Here is a 17,279-nt window from a genome sequence, read left to right as displayed (position 1 = left end):
GATAACCGGGAAGCGAACGGAACATTGTCCGGGAAAAATTACGAGATCATCTGGAATATCGCGAACGTCCCTGTCAGAATATTTAACGACACGACGCTGATATTATGAGTGCGAGATCTCGGATATTAGACTTTAACTTCGCGATAATGCATACTTTCTGAAGCTGGCAATATTGGACGAGAGAAGTGTCATTTCACTTATTCTTGTTATAAAACTCTTTTTTAACTTTTAACGATTTATTACATTAGAACATGTCGCAAAAAAGATGAGAGATACACGAAAGCAAAACGTAAAAATGCATAATACAATTTTCGTTTCAACTAAGGATAAATTAAATTTTTTTAGTTTTTAATGAACGTATTTTTAGAGATATAATTTACATTTATATAGATAAGAAAGAGAGTAGCAATTATTAGCAACGAATAACAACACTTCAGCCGACCATTATCGAACTTTGTTCGCGAAACAATATACCGCGCGCATCCATTTAATCCGCGTAAGCCCCGAATCTGCGCGAAGGCGAATTAGAGTCACAAGCGTGGGCGCGCGCGCGCGCTCGCGTTTAAACGGTGCTCTGACTAGCGATAATTTAACAGAGGCAAGGCACTACCTATTTACGTAGGAAGCGAACGAGGTACATCGTCGAAAACGCCTAGAGCCAGATACGAGAATGGCGTCTTTGGAAACTTTCCCATCGTATAACGTCGTCGTCGTCGGCGTGCGGGCACGCGCGCTTGTGTCTCCTCTAAACGTTTTGGCCAAGTACTTTAAGTTTACACGACGAGACAAGTTTGCGAACTTTAACTTATTTGCTTCCGTGCCGGATTACCGGTTAAACGGTCCCGGTCGCCGCGAGAGAGGGCTAATACAAGCCGCACGGTCCATGCAAAAGGCGCGTGATCGCAGATACTGAAACCGCCACAACTCCACCGATCTTGCCACGTTAAAAGTAAAGAAAACTTTGGAGCTAACCAATGTTCGTGTGAACGGCGAAAAAAGCAATTGTAAGAGACGTGACGCGAATAACGTGACAGAAAAACGATCGCATTTTTGCGGACCGCTCGACGGGAATAGTTATCGCCGTATATGCCACCTTATCGCACGTGTGACACCATGATTTGCGACTGCAGGTTGGCGCGATGGGTTACAACACTCACGGGAGATAATAAAGGAAATATGAAAATTGCCTAAGGGATAAGAGGATCACAGTTATCTTAAGTGGTTTAAGTTATTTACATCGTCTAAGCCGCTTAAGCAACTCGGAAATTAACGTCTTTTTGTTGGAAAATATTACAGAGAACGTTTATTCTTGACCGTTCATTATTTCTTGTGCATTAAGAGCGTCAAAATTAAATATGTCTCGTGTTTGTATATTATACAGATATACAGATGTCATTAGAGAAGATATTGATACTAATTTATCTTAGCCGATCCATCAAAGTAATGGACGAATGAGATGTTACATATTTATTTGCAATCCCTTTCAGAGAGATCCATTACCTTAAAATATAAAGATAATTTAACTCACCGGTACGATGCGCAGCAGCGGAATTGTAACATACATTAATCTGTAAATATAAACATATTCAAATTACAGCAGCACTCAAAATAATTAATATTTAAGAACATAATTATTTCGTGCATTAAAATTATTTTTAAAATAAAGTTATTTAATTAGGTATCTCGTAATAAAATTATATTTCAAAAAAATCTTTATCTTATAAATGTTTTTTAATTTTATATTATTAAACATTTCAAAAGAACATGTATTAATAAAAAAAACAAATGTTAATTTTAATTTTGTTGTAGAATATAAAAGGGCGTCATGCAACGCGAGAACAAACAATGGATTCCACAAATATAACAAAGAATGAATAAATAATAAGTAAAAATACATACCCCTTGGGTTGTTCCGCCATTGCATGATGCCACCTTGGCCTCCTCCTCCTCTCAGATTTCTCCATTGTAGCATTTTTTCATGGCACTCATTCACACATACATTCGCGAAAACACGCGCGCGATCAATTGTAAGCAATAATCATCAAAAAGTACGATAATCGTACGGCACTTTATTATATGGCACTCTCAATGTTAAACGTACAAAACGCGTACTTTTTTACTATAATACTGGAGATGGAGGAGTAATACGACGAATAACGACGGTCGTGCAATCCATTCGGCACTCGCGATATCTAGCAATGAACGAATTTCAAACAGTGGAGAGAATTATCGTAGATCGTACGACCATCCAGGTTATTGCCATCCGCGATGTTGCACATCTATAAAAACAAATAATACACATTCGTTAAAGAGATTATTATTTCGCATTATAACACAAGTTCGGAAATATGTGAGTGAAAAAGTAAATTCTGCGAAACATACACATTATTAATAAATCGATCTAACACGGTTCTTTTGAATCACTTGACTTGACGAGTCACGTATTACTCTGCGCTTTTAATCCGGAAACAATTAAGTATAATTACATTTTGTTTGAAACATTAACCCTTTGAGGCCTGGCGGCCACCCAGACAGAAATTCAAGCTCGATATTTTCAAGATAAGCTTTATAATCAGTATCCCTCCATCTAGGATCCCGAGTTTGAATCTCTCTCTCTCGAAGATCCGTACAGTAGAGAGGCTTTAAGTCATGTCAGTTAATGTTTGGTAAACATTTTAAAATTATTTATAGGTGGTGACCACCCAAGCGTATATTTCTCGGCGTATATTTCTTATCGCGACCAAAAATTACAAAATTTTTGTTCATCGAGCACATTTCGGGTTCTGCATCATACATATTTTTGAACAACACCCTTAAGATGTTGCATGAATTTTTACGTGCTCATTAATTAGAATTATGAGACTGAATTCGTCTGGGTGTCGACCACCCAGTGTGGCCGGGGCGTATTAAAAAAAGAGGTGTGGCCTCGGAGGGTTAATTGTGGAAAAGCACGATGCAATCGGATTTAAGAATCGTTAAAAAAATAATTATTAAGAAAGACTCTATTTTTTAATCGACAACATTCGGCAATGTCGTGAAAATTCGACCATTGGTTTTGGTCGGATTAATCGTCAAGACGTTTCGACCATAGATTTTGGTCTTTTCTAAATTGATATAATCTTTGATACTTATGTATAAGCATCTCATTTTTATTAAATTAAATTATTAAATTTATATTACGAAAAATATTATCTCAGCCAAGATTCGAACCTGGAACTTCCCTCATTCTGTGTAGGGCGTCGTGCCAATTCGACCACTGAGGCATGTGGTAATATTTTTCGCAATAACACATCTTAAGATGAATAATACTAAGATAGAGACCGATTTTTAGGTCAACGGTGTATAATAACAGAAAAGTATATTTTTATTTCGCCAATAAGTGATTAACAAGAAAGACTCTATTTTTAATCGACAACATTTGGCAGTGTCGTAACAAATCGACCATTGGTTTTGGTTGGATTAATCGAATAATTCGACCAAGATCCATGGTCGAAACGTCTTGATGACTAATCCGACCAAAACCAATGGTCGAATTGTCACGACACTGCCAAATGTTGTCGACTAAAAATAAAGTCTTTCTTGTTAATCACTTATTGGCAAAACAAAAATATATTTTTCTGTTAAAATAATTATTGTCCGCAAATATTGCAATAAATCAATAATTTATTATTCCCATTTTCCTTTCACGCTTCCTACTTCCCATTCCGATTCCTACCATTAACATATGAATAGCGAAAGTATCTAGCTCCAAGTATTGCTAGAGAAATAATTATACTGTGTGAATATCAGAAATAATAATTTCTATTCCCTGTTGCTCCGATTCCTACCACAAATTAATCTCGTGAGATGTATCCGTTGCGAGAAACAATTGTCGCCTCGATATAATTACTTTCGTTGTTAATTACGGGAGTTTACTAATTTCGCGGATTACAAGAAACGCGAATTGTAAGAGACGATCTAAGAGACTTCTAATATCTATCGCGTTTCAAGAGATAATGACGCACGGAGCTTGTCGGTTTGAAATAGTTTGAATCTCGCCGCGCGAATGTAAACAAGGTGAGACGTCGCGCGTCGTGTATACCAGTATACTTACAATAGTACGTTATATTGTAAAGAAACACAGAGCGTTAGGAGAAGTGTGTTAGTATCTCTCGAGACACGGTCGCGAGAGGTGTCACCCGGAAAAGCTAAACGCGATCATCCATTGTAACTCACCATTCTTAGCTGAGAATAATTAACACCCGTTATTAATGACTCGTAAGTGATCGAAGTGGCAGTTTGTACGAGCATCACCGAATTGCAATATGGTAAGTTTTTGTACGCAACGAAAACCTGCGTGTCGCGAAATATTTAACACTTGCTATAAAATTAACGCACGTCGAATATTTTGTTTTCTTATAAGTATCGAATTGATTTCAAATCCATTTGTAATAGAAGGATAGTAGTATTAATTCCGTAAAATACAATAATCTTCGCGTTTTGATATAGAATTTATAAAATTAAAGAACTACAATTACGAAGAATTTTTATAAAAATCGGAACAAAAATCAGAGCCAGTTATCACTCGAGTATATTGCGTGTTTAAAATAACTGAAACAAGTATTTTTTCAACAAGTATCATCCCTAATTGCATTTTAAACGCCAACTTGCAAGCGGATTCCCTTAGTGAATTTTGTCAAGTTCTGTATATCCCCGGACAGGAGAGCTTGATTGAATAACCGATCAACGCGACTGGCGCGACTGGCGCAGTTATGCATGTATGTATGTATGTTAGAAACTTGTTTAGCGCTGTCCCTCGGGACTGAAATTCTGCGGTGGCGTCGGCTGTTGCAGTCGGTTCTCCAGACATGTAAACTCGCGCCAGCCGATATATACGCATCCGCACCATCGCAACAGCCGTGCTTAACTCGGTTTATAACCGCTGAATGTGCTCTCGAAAGTAAAAGCTTTATAGAACTCAATCTTCGCCGGGCGGGGTTCGCGCAAGATTTTCATTATTTCTGTTATTATGTGGAAAGAGAGACAGAAAATTAACGTTAAACTAGCTTCTAAATCTAAATATATACGATAAAATTGTTTCATAATTGTATGATAACAACAAGATGAAGCTACACTTATTTTAAATGCGCGGCGTAGTTTCTTTCTCGACAAAAATCGAAATTAAATTTCAAAGATCTCGCGCTAAGACCGTAAATGAAAGTTATCAGTATCCAATGAGAAGATTAATATTAGACGCCGAGCGATGTAATACATTACATTGTATAAGACGAGAAGTCATCGATATATTTCTCGGGCTCCTTCGCTCCGCAGCGCTATAAATAACAACTGCCGATATAATCGAGTCGGGCGATATTCCACAAAATTAGAAAAAAGATTCGATATAAAAAAGAAGTGTCTACCCTTAATACAACTCATCGATCGTCGTTTATCCCACCCCTTTTTCCCTTCCAACATCATTTTCCCTCCTTCGTTGTGGTACCTAATACACCAAAGAATGCACAATGCAATCAGTGCGGCGATGTGAGCCAAACCAAATTATCAGCGTCGAGATAAGCCAACCAGATATCGCTCGCTAAGACCAGGCGTGTGATCGAGATTCCTTTAATAGCTTCCGGATGGAAACGCCATCAGCGTGAACCGGATCAACGAATTTCCTAATATCTAAGCATCGATCGGTCGTGACGGCTATTTACTTTATACTTCATCCCCTTCCTGCTCGCCTTCCTGCCTTTCCCCTTTACGCGATGCGATCCACCAAGCCAAGACGAGAACGCGATGGCCCAGAAGCCGAAACGGGAGCAGTACCGAGAGGAGAGACAAGATACCTTGGTTCCTCTATCTCTCACCTCTCCTTCTCCCCGAGGTCTCTCATATTTATATATAGTGACTACGCTAACGGAAAGTCAATTTAAGACCAACGCGGGTATATAATAAAAGCTAATTAGGAAATTTTCCGATGGCGGTCCCCGCGAAATTAATCGACTCCCGCGTTCCAACCCAGGTAAACGAATCTCCGATGCACGTATTGCCGGCTGGTAATAAAGTTCGATAGGTTCAAGCGCGGATGACGCGTTCGTTACTTTTTCCTCAAGACTCTTAAATCCCATTTAAGCAGGCGCTTCCGTTAGTCGAGTCCCCTATCGAGGATTCATCGGTAGAGTCTCGGCTGCCAACGCTGATTTCCGTACGACGAAACGACGAAAGCGAAACGTGGCGAAGGAACGTCGTGATATCCAATTATACGCAAATTAAATTTTCCGCGGCATCAACGAATTATCGATCTCATGAGAATATCGGAGATTTTCTCTGAGCTTATCAATGAGGGAAATCTCCGAACGTTTACTAAGAATTTTATCAACGGCATAACGCGCGCTAAATAAATTGATTTTCAGACGAGATGTGTCAGCGCACGACTAACACGAATTATAAATTAAATGGAAATAATACCGCGTAACGTAACGTATAGCACGAAGCAAGGGATTAAATTAATAACTCCAACTATTGTGTGTTACGGCGTAATTCGCATGAAAATCTACCTCCTTGCCGAAAGGCTGCGCTTAATGTTTTATTTATCTCCGCGTCAAATTATTTGTGCATAATGAGAGCGCGGTGGTTCGCCTCGCATGAAACCGCGTTGCGCAAATGAGTTTTTCATTAGCGAAATATCAAGTACTTAAACGGGGCGGAGAGCGGGCTCTGAAAGCCGATGTTCCTCGCAGACGAGGGGGCGCGTCGCTACCCTTTCAATGAAAGAACTAACGTACCTTAGCTAATGCCTATTTTTGCAGCGCAACTTTTTTCTCGTCGCGGCACATTTCCCGTAGGCGAAAAAAGAACATTTACCGCTTCGTTTCGTCGTTAAGCCGTCTGCGCGCGGCATGCGCGAGTCTTGCGATGAAAATTGCATTACGTTCGCCGGATAACTCCGTTTGGAAAGTGGCCGCACGCGAACATAACGGCGGTCAAAGACGAGTTAATTTTACGCCGATTAATATTGACTCTCATTTTACATTCGAGAGGATCCTTCCTCTACTCTGTTCTGCTCTGCTTCGCGCGCGATATTCCGCGTGCAAAGGATAACATTACAATTGCCTTCTATACTCATCGCCGTCTGCGAAACTTCCTATTGGCACCTCCGCTATTAAAACGCTTGGCTCGTTAGTACCAACGTATTTATTGTTAGTTGTGATACAGTTTATTGCGTGATCGATTTCACCGCTAACAAAAAAACAGAAAACATTACTTTAACGTAAGAAGGTGCCGAGAAATCGTCGATTGCGAGATCAAGAGCAAAAAAAAGATTGATGGAAGTGTATGGCTGCACGTCTATTTAAGGTCTAAGGTGCTTGAACGTACAACGCATCGCGACGTGTCACGATGCATCTCGAGTGACCTAATTCGGAGAGTGCTCGTACGTAGGCGAGCCTGAGCGACGCCTAATAAGGTATGAAGAGATGTACCCGGAATACGACGAAGCCGGGATGCGAACACGTGCACGCATATCTGTCAGCACGTGTCCGTTTTGCGCCTCGCGTGGCAGTGTGCAGTATGCATAACTCGCAGTGTTGAACGCGCCTACCCTGAGCGAAGCGATGCGATGCGATGCGATGCGATATGCAATGCAATGCGGCGCGACGCGACGCAACGCGCTCATCGGCTCGTCGTTGTCGTCGCCTCCATCGTTATCGCCGTGTCGGCGGTCACATATGCATATTCAAGCTGCCTACCTAGACATCGAGTAAATTAGACCATTTGGCCCGCTCCATTATTGAGGGGAACGAAGCGGCTGCGAGCCTGTAATGCGCGACCGGCGCATTCGCAACTCCGTGACTCCTCAGCTTTCGCAAAGTTCGGCCGAGCGCCGAAGGGGGAAAAGGGGGCGAAGAGCCACGAGGGGGTTTTGGCTAGGACCGACTCGACAGGATACTGCTTGGAACAAGATGGTTCTACAGGGACGCGGTAAAATGTGCTTTCCAAACTTTGTCAGAACAGGCGATGCGTATAATATGCGCGAGTTGTAAGTACGTTTCTCGTAGATATATAAGTACAACAAACAATATATAACGGCCTATTTCTAAATCACGTTATCGAATTGTATAAAGTTTTATTAAAGCGATATCGTTTCCTCGCGTTTGTTTTAATCAGCACCTGGTAGAACTTTAAAGAAGTGCGTTTTATTGTAGAGAAGAAAATAAGAGAGAAAGGGAGGGAGGGTGCATGGAGAAAGAGAAGAACAAGATTGGCTTAGTAACAACACCTTGCTTGCTACACGCGCGTTTCGAGGCGCGCGTCTCATTACCAGCGCGTAACAATTCGCGTGCGTGCACAGGCGAAAGATAAAATCCGCAATTTTCCACGTCGGCACAATAAGTCGCAATTTCAGCGCTTTGGAAGTTTGTTCGCTCCGCACGAAATCGTTGCCGTGCTCGTTGGCGTGGGCGGGCCTTTCATTCATCGCGCCATTACAATACTATCGTGATAGACGTGGAAACGGCGCCGCGCGAATGCGCCTTTCGCAATTGTGCGACGCGAAATGACGTGCCGGTAGCGCGGTTTTGCGCCGGAAGCCGGCGGCGCAGCCGCCTTCGCTTCCGGTCTGGTTTCGCGAGTCAAAGGAAGACCTGCTGCCGCCGCGCGTTTCGTCTGCCGCGCCAGCTCCCGCGCCGCTATTCGACACTTCGTATCGTTAATTACAGAACGCCGTCCTTTCGTCGTCCTTTCGCTAATGAGGAAGAGAACTCGCCCCGGAGAACATCGTATTTCGAGACAACAGGCAGGCCGCTCCGATAAACGCGATGTCGCAATCATTGATCGCCTGATGATTGATCCGCGAATAAACAATGGTTCGATCGAACTAGCATCGATCGCGTAAAATTTCGCCCTTTTAATATATGGAAAACTGCTGTAATCGCTGTCCACAAGTTTTCTGTTCGAGATGCGTTTGTATAATAAAATATAAGTCCTGACAGATACATATACAATCCTTTTTATACTTTGACCATACAACCTGACAAAAACAACACTTCTTATGGACTGGACCCGATTTATTCTCGCCTCCAAATGAGAAATTAATTATGTAATTTCGCTAACTACAATTTATCTCCGGTTTTGACTTCGTAGATGCAACGACAAAAACTCAATATGTATTCGTTAGGCTCTCGAACGGTAATGTGGCTCTATAGGTTTAAGAATTTTATATTTTTGTAACTACGACGATTATGATATTTTATACTACGGCTGAAGAAGACTCGGTGAAGTCGAAACGTTCCGTTCTTTGTACATATGTTAATTAATTATATGGTTTAACATCTACTAATGCTCGATCATTGGCCTTTTTCTTTTTAATTTTTATAAAATATAAGAATCGATTCTACGTTATAAAATAATAACAGTCAACGATCGCGCGCGTTTTACGAAGTTTATTCCCGTTTCTACCTATTTAATTCTATAGTCAAATATATAGTTCAACTCTCTGCCGGCTGGCAAAAGACGGTAGCGAGTCATCTAATTTCATATACAGAGAGCATCGAGAATGAAGACTCTCTTCTCCAGATTTATAGTCGCGGTTCTTGGAAAACAAGTCCCGAATACGACGGCTCTCGTTCCCGACGCCGAAGAAATAAGGTATTCGCAAGCGGAGTACCTTATTCGGCAGTATTCCGCCGGGGGAGAAACGAGCGAGTCGCTTTCTCGCGCGCGCTTTTAAACTCTCTCGCGCTAAATAAAGTCGAAGGACATTTAATTTACATACATTTAACTCCCCCTACTATTTCTTCTTCGCTTTCTTCCGCTCTTTTTCTCTATCTATTCTACCCCTCGCAACGCGGCGCTCTTCTTCTCGTGCGGTCTGATCCGCAGTATCTCGCGGTCATCCCTTACCATGGCGACGCCGACGACAACAACCTTCCAACCCTGGGGTCCAGCATCCCCGGCTATCTCTTCTCTCGCTCGCAACTATTGCATATACTATATCTCTCGAAGCCCTCTGTTTCTCGCCTTCTCTTTCTGTCTCTCTCTCTCTCTCTCCCCCTCTCTCGCGACTATTTCTCTCATCGCTTCTACTTCGACGCGTTTTCCGTCTCTTTTCGCCTTCGCGCATCGTCCCTCTCGTTTCAATTATCCTCCCACGATCTCTCTCACCCTCCGTCTCTCTCTAACCCGAAAATTCGCTGACCCAATTTCTACAAAACTGCATTGCGTGTCCTACCTGCACGCGGTTGGACCTATCTATAGCGTTCGAAACTGCACGCTGCCCTCTCCTTTCTCTTTTACCTACCGATGCAACCGATATTTCACCCTCACATGTATGTACACGGATACGACGTGGTGGCGCATCTCCCTCAGTTCCCATTCACCTCGCGGACACGGGAAAAAAATCTGCCGTTTCGACCGTCGCGTTTCGTGTCCCCGCTTGAATGACGATAACGGGCGGAAATAATCACAAAGAGAGAGAGAGAGAGAGAGAGAGAGAGAGAGAGAGAGAAAGAAAGAAAAGCGACAACTAGCAGGCACGTGACGTGACGAGTGATATGATGAGAAAAAAAGAGCGAGCTAATGAAAGGCAAAAAGCCTCGAATGTGTTAAGTGCTGCGGAAATGAATTTAACTTTTTAATTTGTCCCACTTTTTGCATATCGTTTTACTTTTATCGAAAGGCTACAGGAGTACACTTTGCAAGAAACGTGCTGGCAGCCTCGCTTGCATCGCGCCGTGTATGTTACATATACGCTGATATATAACAAGTACATACAGACACACAGACGTGCTGCAACGAACAGCCCGTGCTGTCGTAATTGCCCAGCACTCCAGCCAGTCTATACCTGTTGTTTGACGCGTTTCCGCGCAAATACCTATCCGGCGACCCCAAATTTTGTATTGTCAATGCGATATTTTTAGATTTGCGATTTGTGTACATTGTAAAGTGGCGATTATTATTGGGGAAACATCGGGAAATGAAACTCGCATAATTCATTGCATAATTCGATATTGTAAATACAATTTAAACTCTGCCCACATACCTATACGATTTGGCGAACAGATAAAAGGCGGACAATATTCCATCTAATACATACGACAGACACGCGCATGCTTCTATGTATATTTCCGCTCTTATAATCAATACCCAAAATTTCCTGTACATACGAGGTAATGTACTGTTGAATCGATATTATCATGTAACACTACGGAGTTTGTAAGACGATCTCATATACACCCCGACGGCTAAGTACCCCAGTATTCTAAAACAAAACCTTCGCGTTGCTCGAGAAACTCTTAAGTCAGCAGAGCGCTCTCGAACGCAGCCGTGCTTATTATTAATAGTTGCCACGTTAGCAAGTTTTAATAACACCGCGAGGGTAAAGCACGTATATAAACGCATCGTTCGTTGTATCGGTATATACCGAAAATAACTTTCGGCAGTTTCTTGAAGACTCCGCGTAAAAGCAAAGCCAACAAAAGTGATGGGGGAAGAGTGCGCGATACGATATACGTATCGTGAGAGAGCGCGACTCAGCGCGACACGTCGGCATGACTCCGGTCCCTTCGAATACGTCCATCGGAAAACCGTGAAACAGTGTGGATTACGTGAGATCCGGATCGGAAATCGAGGTAAAAGGAGCGGACGACGGCCGCTCGTCCGTCAATGAACCGTAATTACTGGCGTGGATCACACAGCTGCGATTAAATCCCGGCGCTCGATCCGCTGCGCTGCGCGACCCATGGCAACAATTCTTGATTGCACTTTTCTGATTTTCCACGGTCGAGTAACCGGCCCGCGATGGTACGCGGCTGTTGTACAGAACGGACAAAGAGAAAAAGAGCTGGGCAACTGCAGCGAGAGCTTGCGGCGAGGAACGTTCGTGTTGACCGCGAGCGAACGAACGAGCGAGCGAGCCCGATAATTCGCCGAGTCTCTCTGCGGAGGGCCGTGGTCCAGAGGCGCGTTGTTACCAGGTAAACGCGCGACCGCGATTCGGGGTCAAAGTGTCATGAAAGGTTAAGCGTTGTTGAACGAGTTCGCGTTAAGTTAGGCTTCAGTTCCGTCCGGATATATCGCGAGGGAGGGTAAAGAAGGGAGGAGGAGGGGGAGGGGGAGGGGGAGGGGGATCGCGCCAGTTTAATGATCTTACTAACTCGGACGAGCTTTTCCATTATTAGTTCGGTCCGCGGGTAAACTCGACCTATCTTCATGCTATAACGTGACGCTACCGACAGTGGAGAGACACCCCATCCTGATGAGATCGTGCCCTGCTCGTTACGCGGCCGTGGCGACACGAGAGACGAACATGATTAGGATTAACGTTCATGCATTCGCCGTTTTGACCTCCCCTCCGTCTGGGATATCGTGACGTCAATGCTGGCGATCCCACACCGCCGCGGTCCATCATTGATGGTTTTTCATGAAACCCGGAAAGGGGTTAGAGCGACCCAATCTCCGCGCGTCGTCCCCGATGTATCGCGACCCGGTTGCGAAAGTGCGCGTAATCAATTATTTGCCCCCTTGACATCGTGCGATCAATCGGCTCGAGGCTTCGTCCGACCGATTTGAATTTGCGCGTGTATATGTATGTACATACATATACTCGAAAGGCATACACGCGTATTTAGCTACAGGTATTTGTGTTTACGCGCGCGTAACAATAAATTTAAAAAAAATGAAAGCAAGAAACTCCATAATTGCGGGGAAACGGGCTTTCGAAAAAATAACTTTCCACGGCGCAAGTTTTACCGCGCGACTTGAGATTTTTCCGAGGCGACGCGGTATTAGCGAGCCCCGGCGAGTCCGGGGTCGTCTATTTTTACGACAAATAAAAATATTTTATTAAAGGGAACGGAAGTACGCCGCTGCACGGCGCGGCGCGGCGCGCCCTCGGTTATGAAACTTTCATATCCAGGGCGTACGCTCACCGGTAATGCAGAGTTTAAAGGCAACCGTAGATCCTGGGGAGATCGAAAGACGCGGTTTATCTGTCCTTAGAGAGCGATGCGGTTCCTTTTAGATTACGAGTATACTTTACGTATTGTACGTATATACGTATACCGACGATTGTAAAGTTCCGGAGCGCCTCTCGCGAGAAGCACATAACTACGTTTCGCGTAAAAACTCCGTGTCTCTCATCGCGACGCGTGGAACGACACGCAAATTCAATTAATCACGGACAGCTAATTCATATAAAGAAAAAAGAAGTATCATTAATCGTCGTTCTATTGTCTGAAATCTATCTCTTTATCGAATTCTTCGGTTACACGTGCGTAAGCTGTAACTGGTGTAAACTCGCGTGTTCGGAACAGATTCTTCACACGCTGCTTCATCCCCTAGCAAGCTATACCCTCGACCAAATACGGCGGATAAGAAAGGGATGAGGGAGCGAGCAACAACACTACGACGGTTCTCGAGAATAACAGCGGCACCGTTGTCCGCGGTTGAAATCCTCTTTCCTTTAGAGGGAAGAGTAAATATTACCGTGGAGCTCTCGCACGATAGTTCCGTATAAATAAAGGGCAGCCGCGTGCGTCATGGCCATAATGCGATTCGATCGCACTAACACCGTTATCGCGAATTCGTCAATGTACGATTTTAAACGCGGTTTTTTTTTTTTGTTTTCGATGACCCTCGGCGGATTAGATTCGGGCGTAAATTTATCATTAACTCGGTTATCTCGGCGCAGAAGCGGAGAACATCTTCGTGAGCAGCGTTCGTCGATGGATTAACACGGACGTTGTCCGTAATCGGGTCCCTTTTCAATTAGTCGATAACGATTATTTATGCGAGATGCCGCGGGATAGGGCCGTGTACGACGGCAAAGTTTATCGCGGGTCATACCGAAATGAACGTCGGCTACACGTGTCGGGTTTAACCATTAACCCGGGCTTACTCATACACAATTCAAATGCAACCCGAAGCCAGGGCGATCCGAGCCCCGCGCCGTCCTCTAATTTAAACCACGTCACAAGAGCGCGGCACGTTGATTAGTCTAGGCAAATGATTGGTGATACGCCCGGTCGGCCGGCTATCTCGTCGGTAAGCATAGCTTATTTACACAACGGAGCACGGTGCTCCGCGTTTGCATTTGATAGTAAGAAGCTGCGGATCCCATTACACAACTACAATACATAAGCCATCGCATAAATACGCTATACGTTTCGCTTGTTTCCGTGTTTCTGCTGATATCGCTAACATGCCGTTATTTGCGAATCGAGAGATACGACGGAAGCGAAAACTTCCCTCTATCTCTTATTGTTTCCACGAGGAAAATATTTTTTACGGGGTAAACATTTATTCGCTGTCAAATATTTAAGGTACAATAATCCATTGGATCTGCGCGGATCTGCGCCATGAAACGAAATAAAGATACAAGCCGAGAAATCAATATCTTATCGAGCGGTTGTAAAATGAAATCCTATTGAAATTCGTACTCACCGGGTCGTCAGGAAGCGGAATTTTACTCCCCATCGATTTCTCCTTCGGTACGTGTATGTTATGGACGCGGGGGCGTATTCCTATCCCTCTGATATATCCATCGGATTACGCAATCTGCTGGCTCTTCACAATCGCACCACCGGCACCGGTCCACCTGGACGAAGGAAAATCCAGTTATCGGCCGTACTTTGCATCCGAGAGACCAGCAATTTGATTTCGGCCTAGATATCGCTCGGCACTCCGGGTGATAGATCGGTCATGGTAATTGTTCACCGAAGGCGAGGAAGTAGAAAATCGATCGATAATCACGATAATGATACACGCCGGTGATCTCCGTCGACAGTAAAAGTGGAAGAGGAGAAAACGCGGGCTCAAACGCGCCAACAAGTGTCGCAACACTCGTTCGAGCGCAAATACCTTAGATCGATCGTCGGCCGTCGACGATTTTCCACGGTCTTCCATTGTACGGCGAAATTTATAGAGCACTTTTCGCGTTTTCGCCTCCCCCAACTCGCGGCGTCTTCCCCTATCTATTCCCCCCCCGGCGTGAAACGCGGTGACTTGGGAGAAATGCGCAATTCTCAACGAAACGCTCGAGGAGACAGAGAGAGAGTCGTAAAGCTTCTTCTTCGCAGTATCGCGAAACTCATTCGAGTTTATGGAATGCGTCCGGCGGATGCGCAGACGGAAGAAAGGCGGAAAAATGATCGCGATATGAAAATGTGGGCGAATTAGAAAGGGAATTGCGAAAGGAGTTCGTTCTGGAAAATCTAATTTTTCGATCATTGAGAATCGTCCGAGTTGTTTGATATATCTTAAGCAAAAAAGGATTTATGAATATCCAATATTTGGATTATCTAATATATTTTAAACAAAAAAGATTTACAAGTATCCGAATCATTCGCGCGAATCATTCGATTTATTCAATCCTTGAACATCAGAATAAGAGTTTTATAAACATCCGAGCCTTGACTCATTCAATTTCTTAATGCATTTTGAATAAAAGAGATTTATGAATATCTGATCCTCGGATCGTTCACTTTATTTAATATATTTTGAACGAAAGAGATTTATAAGTATCTGATCTTCAAATTGTCCCCAATTTATTCAATATAACTTAACCTTTGTTGTGCACCGGGGGATACCCCAGCGGAGATACCCCAGCGTATTTTCAAACGCGTTACCTATACATAGTTTTGCCCGCCCGGCTTTTAGTCTCTTGGCAGTGCTCTTGGCAGTGGTGAGAAGTTGAAAAACGCGTGACTTTATAGCAAAATAAATATATTTTTTTCAACTCCGCTATAAACTAATATTTTTCCTTGAAAGTGTAGTATTTCAAGAAAGTAATCCCGCAAAAATTATTAAAAAATATTAAAAATTGAATTTTTTATGCATTTTTTATTGAAAAGTCCATTTTTCGGTTTTTTTAGTTAACACATATCATTTATAATTCTTTTATGTTACAAAATATTCATGAAACCTATTAGACCTTATTTTGGAAGCTTTGAACAATAGCCAGCAATTTTGTTTGAGTCAAAATAACGAACTGTACGTCTGTAATAAACGTTTTAAGTGACTGGGGTATGACATACCCCCTGTGCATAATACGTAATTTCGAAGAAGTGTGCACAACAAAGGTTAAACAGAACAAAAGATTTATGAATATATTTGAATCATCGCTCAATACATTTTGTATAAAACAGATTTGGAAATGTTTGACTCTCGAATCCTCTAATTTGTTCAATATATCTCGAACAAAAAAGATTTGTAAATATCTAATTTAAATATAATTTGAACATCTAATTTATTTGATATGTGTTAAACGAGATGGAAAATATATTTTCTTATCTCAATTAATTTAAGATTAATTTTATTTTAAAAATTTAATAATATTAAAATTAATTTCTGTTCTTGGAAATCTTAATTGGTTATTTTACGAATTCATGCCCACCTTTCGTCCACTTCTCGCAGTTGCAATTAATCGCGGAAGGATATGAATAACGGACGGTACGAGAGTACATGCTTAATGATTTTCTCTTTGGCGTTACCGCGAGGATCTCGCGTTTGCAACTGAGTAGGCGACATGGTAAATCGCGCATAATCGCGAGACATCTCCGCTGCTCTTCAGACAGGTGAGCATCTAGGTCAGGGCGTAAAGTTTAAGGGTTACTACTGAAATTTGCATATCGCTCGGGTCCGAGGCGTGGGATCCTCGTCTCCCCTCGGAAAGCCGGATACGGACTTGCACACGGGACGTGCACGTATACGCGCGGGCATACCTGCAGTCGCAAGTGCGAAATTGCACAAACGTATTACCGCGAGAGATAATACGCAAACATATCTCGAGATACCCTCGAGGAGCTTGTTATTGACTTCTCTCTCGTTTTCCACCTTCATAAAGAATAACGATCGTCACTCGCCGCTTAAACATATCTTCTCGCAAAGTACGTGACGCGTAGAACACCTTAACATCATTTCTTCACATCTTTTTAAACATTAATAATAGATAAAAAAAAGTATATATATTATTTATTAATTAAAAGTAATATATTGATATTTTCCTACAATAATCGTATAAATAATAATTAAAAAATTTGTTTATAAAAAATAAATTTTTAAGGAAAAATCGAACCTTTTTCTCTTCCGTGATGTTAGCTGTTTCCGTGGACCGGGCGTCTAGCGATAGTCACTGTAATAATTACCCCCTTGGAATGACTTTGTAACGGCGCATAATGGCAGCTTCACGCATCGCGTTCGATCCGCGTCGACGGATGCCACGACACTTTTCTACATGATACTCGAGCGCACGTGAATTTCCTGCGAACGCAAGAGACATGAATTACGATTCGTTTGTGACTCAT

At 42.8% G+C, this 17,279-nt stretch overlaps 1 protein-coding gene across 1 annotated transcript in view; it reads right to left on the bottom strand.

The window, feature by feature from the left end:
• Positions 1–17,235, bottom strand: part of LOC112454016 (protein turtle) — a 268,193-nt gene extending 250,958 nt beyond the window's left edge. The window contains exons 1-4 of the mRNA XM_025015156.1: positions 17,051–17,235; positions 14,419–14,572; positions 1,900–2,279; positions 1,529–1,568 (exon numbers count right to left, since the gene is read on the bottom strand). The gene's annotated coding sequence lies outside the window, so the exon portion shown is untranslated. The remainder of the gene's footprint in view (positions 1–1,528; positions 1,569–1,899; positions 2,280–14,418; positions 14,573–17,050) is intronic.
• Between the last annotated feature and the right edge of the window lie 44 nt (positions 17,236–17,279).

Source organism: Temnothorax curvispinosus, unplaced genomic scaffold, assembly GCF_003070985.1.
Source record: "Temnothorax curvispinosus isolate PA1 unplaced genomic scaffold, ASM307098v1 QBEX01004775.1, whole genome shotgun sequence".
Classification (NCBI taxonomy): domain Eukaryota; kingdom Metazoa; phylum Arthropoda; class Insecta; order Hymenoptera; family Formicidae; genus Temnothorax; species Temnothorax curvispinosus.
The sequence above is the reverse complement of the archived record's forward strand: the minus strand, read 5'-3'. Positions and strand labels throughout refer to the sequence as shown.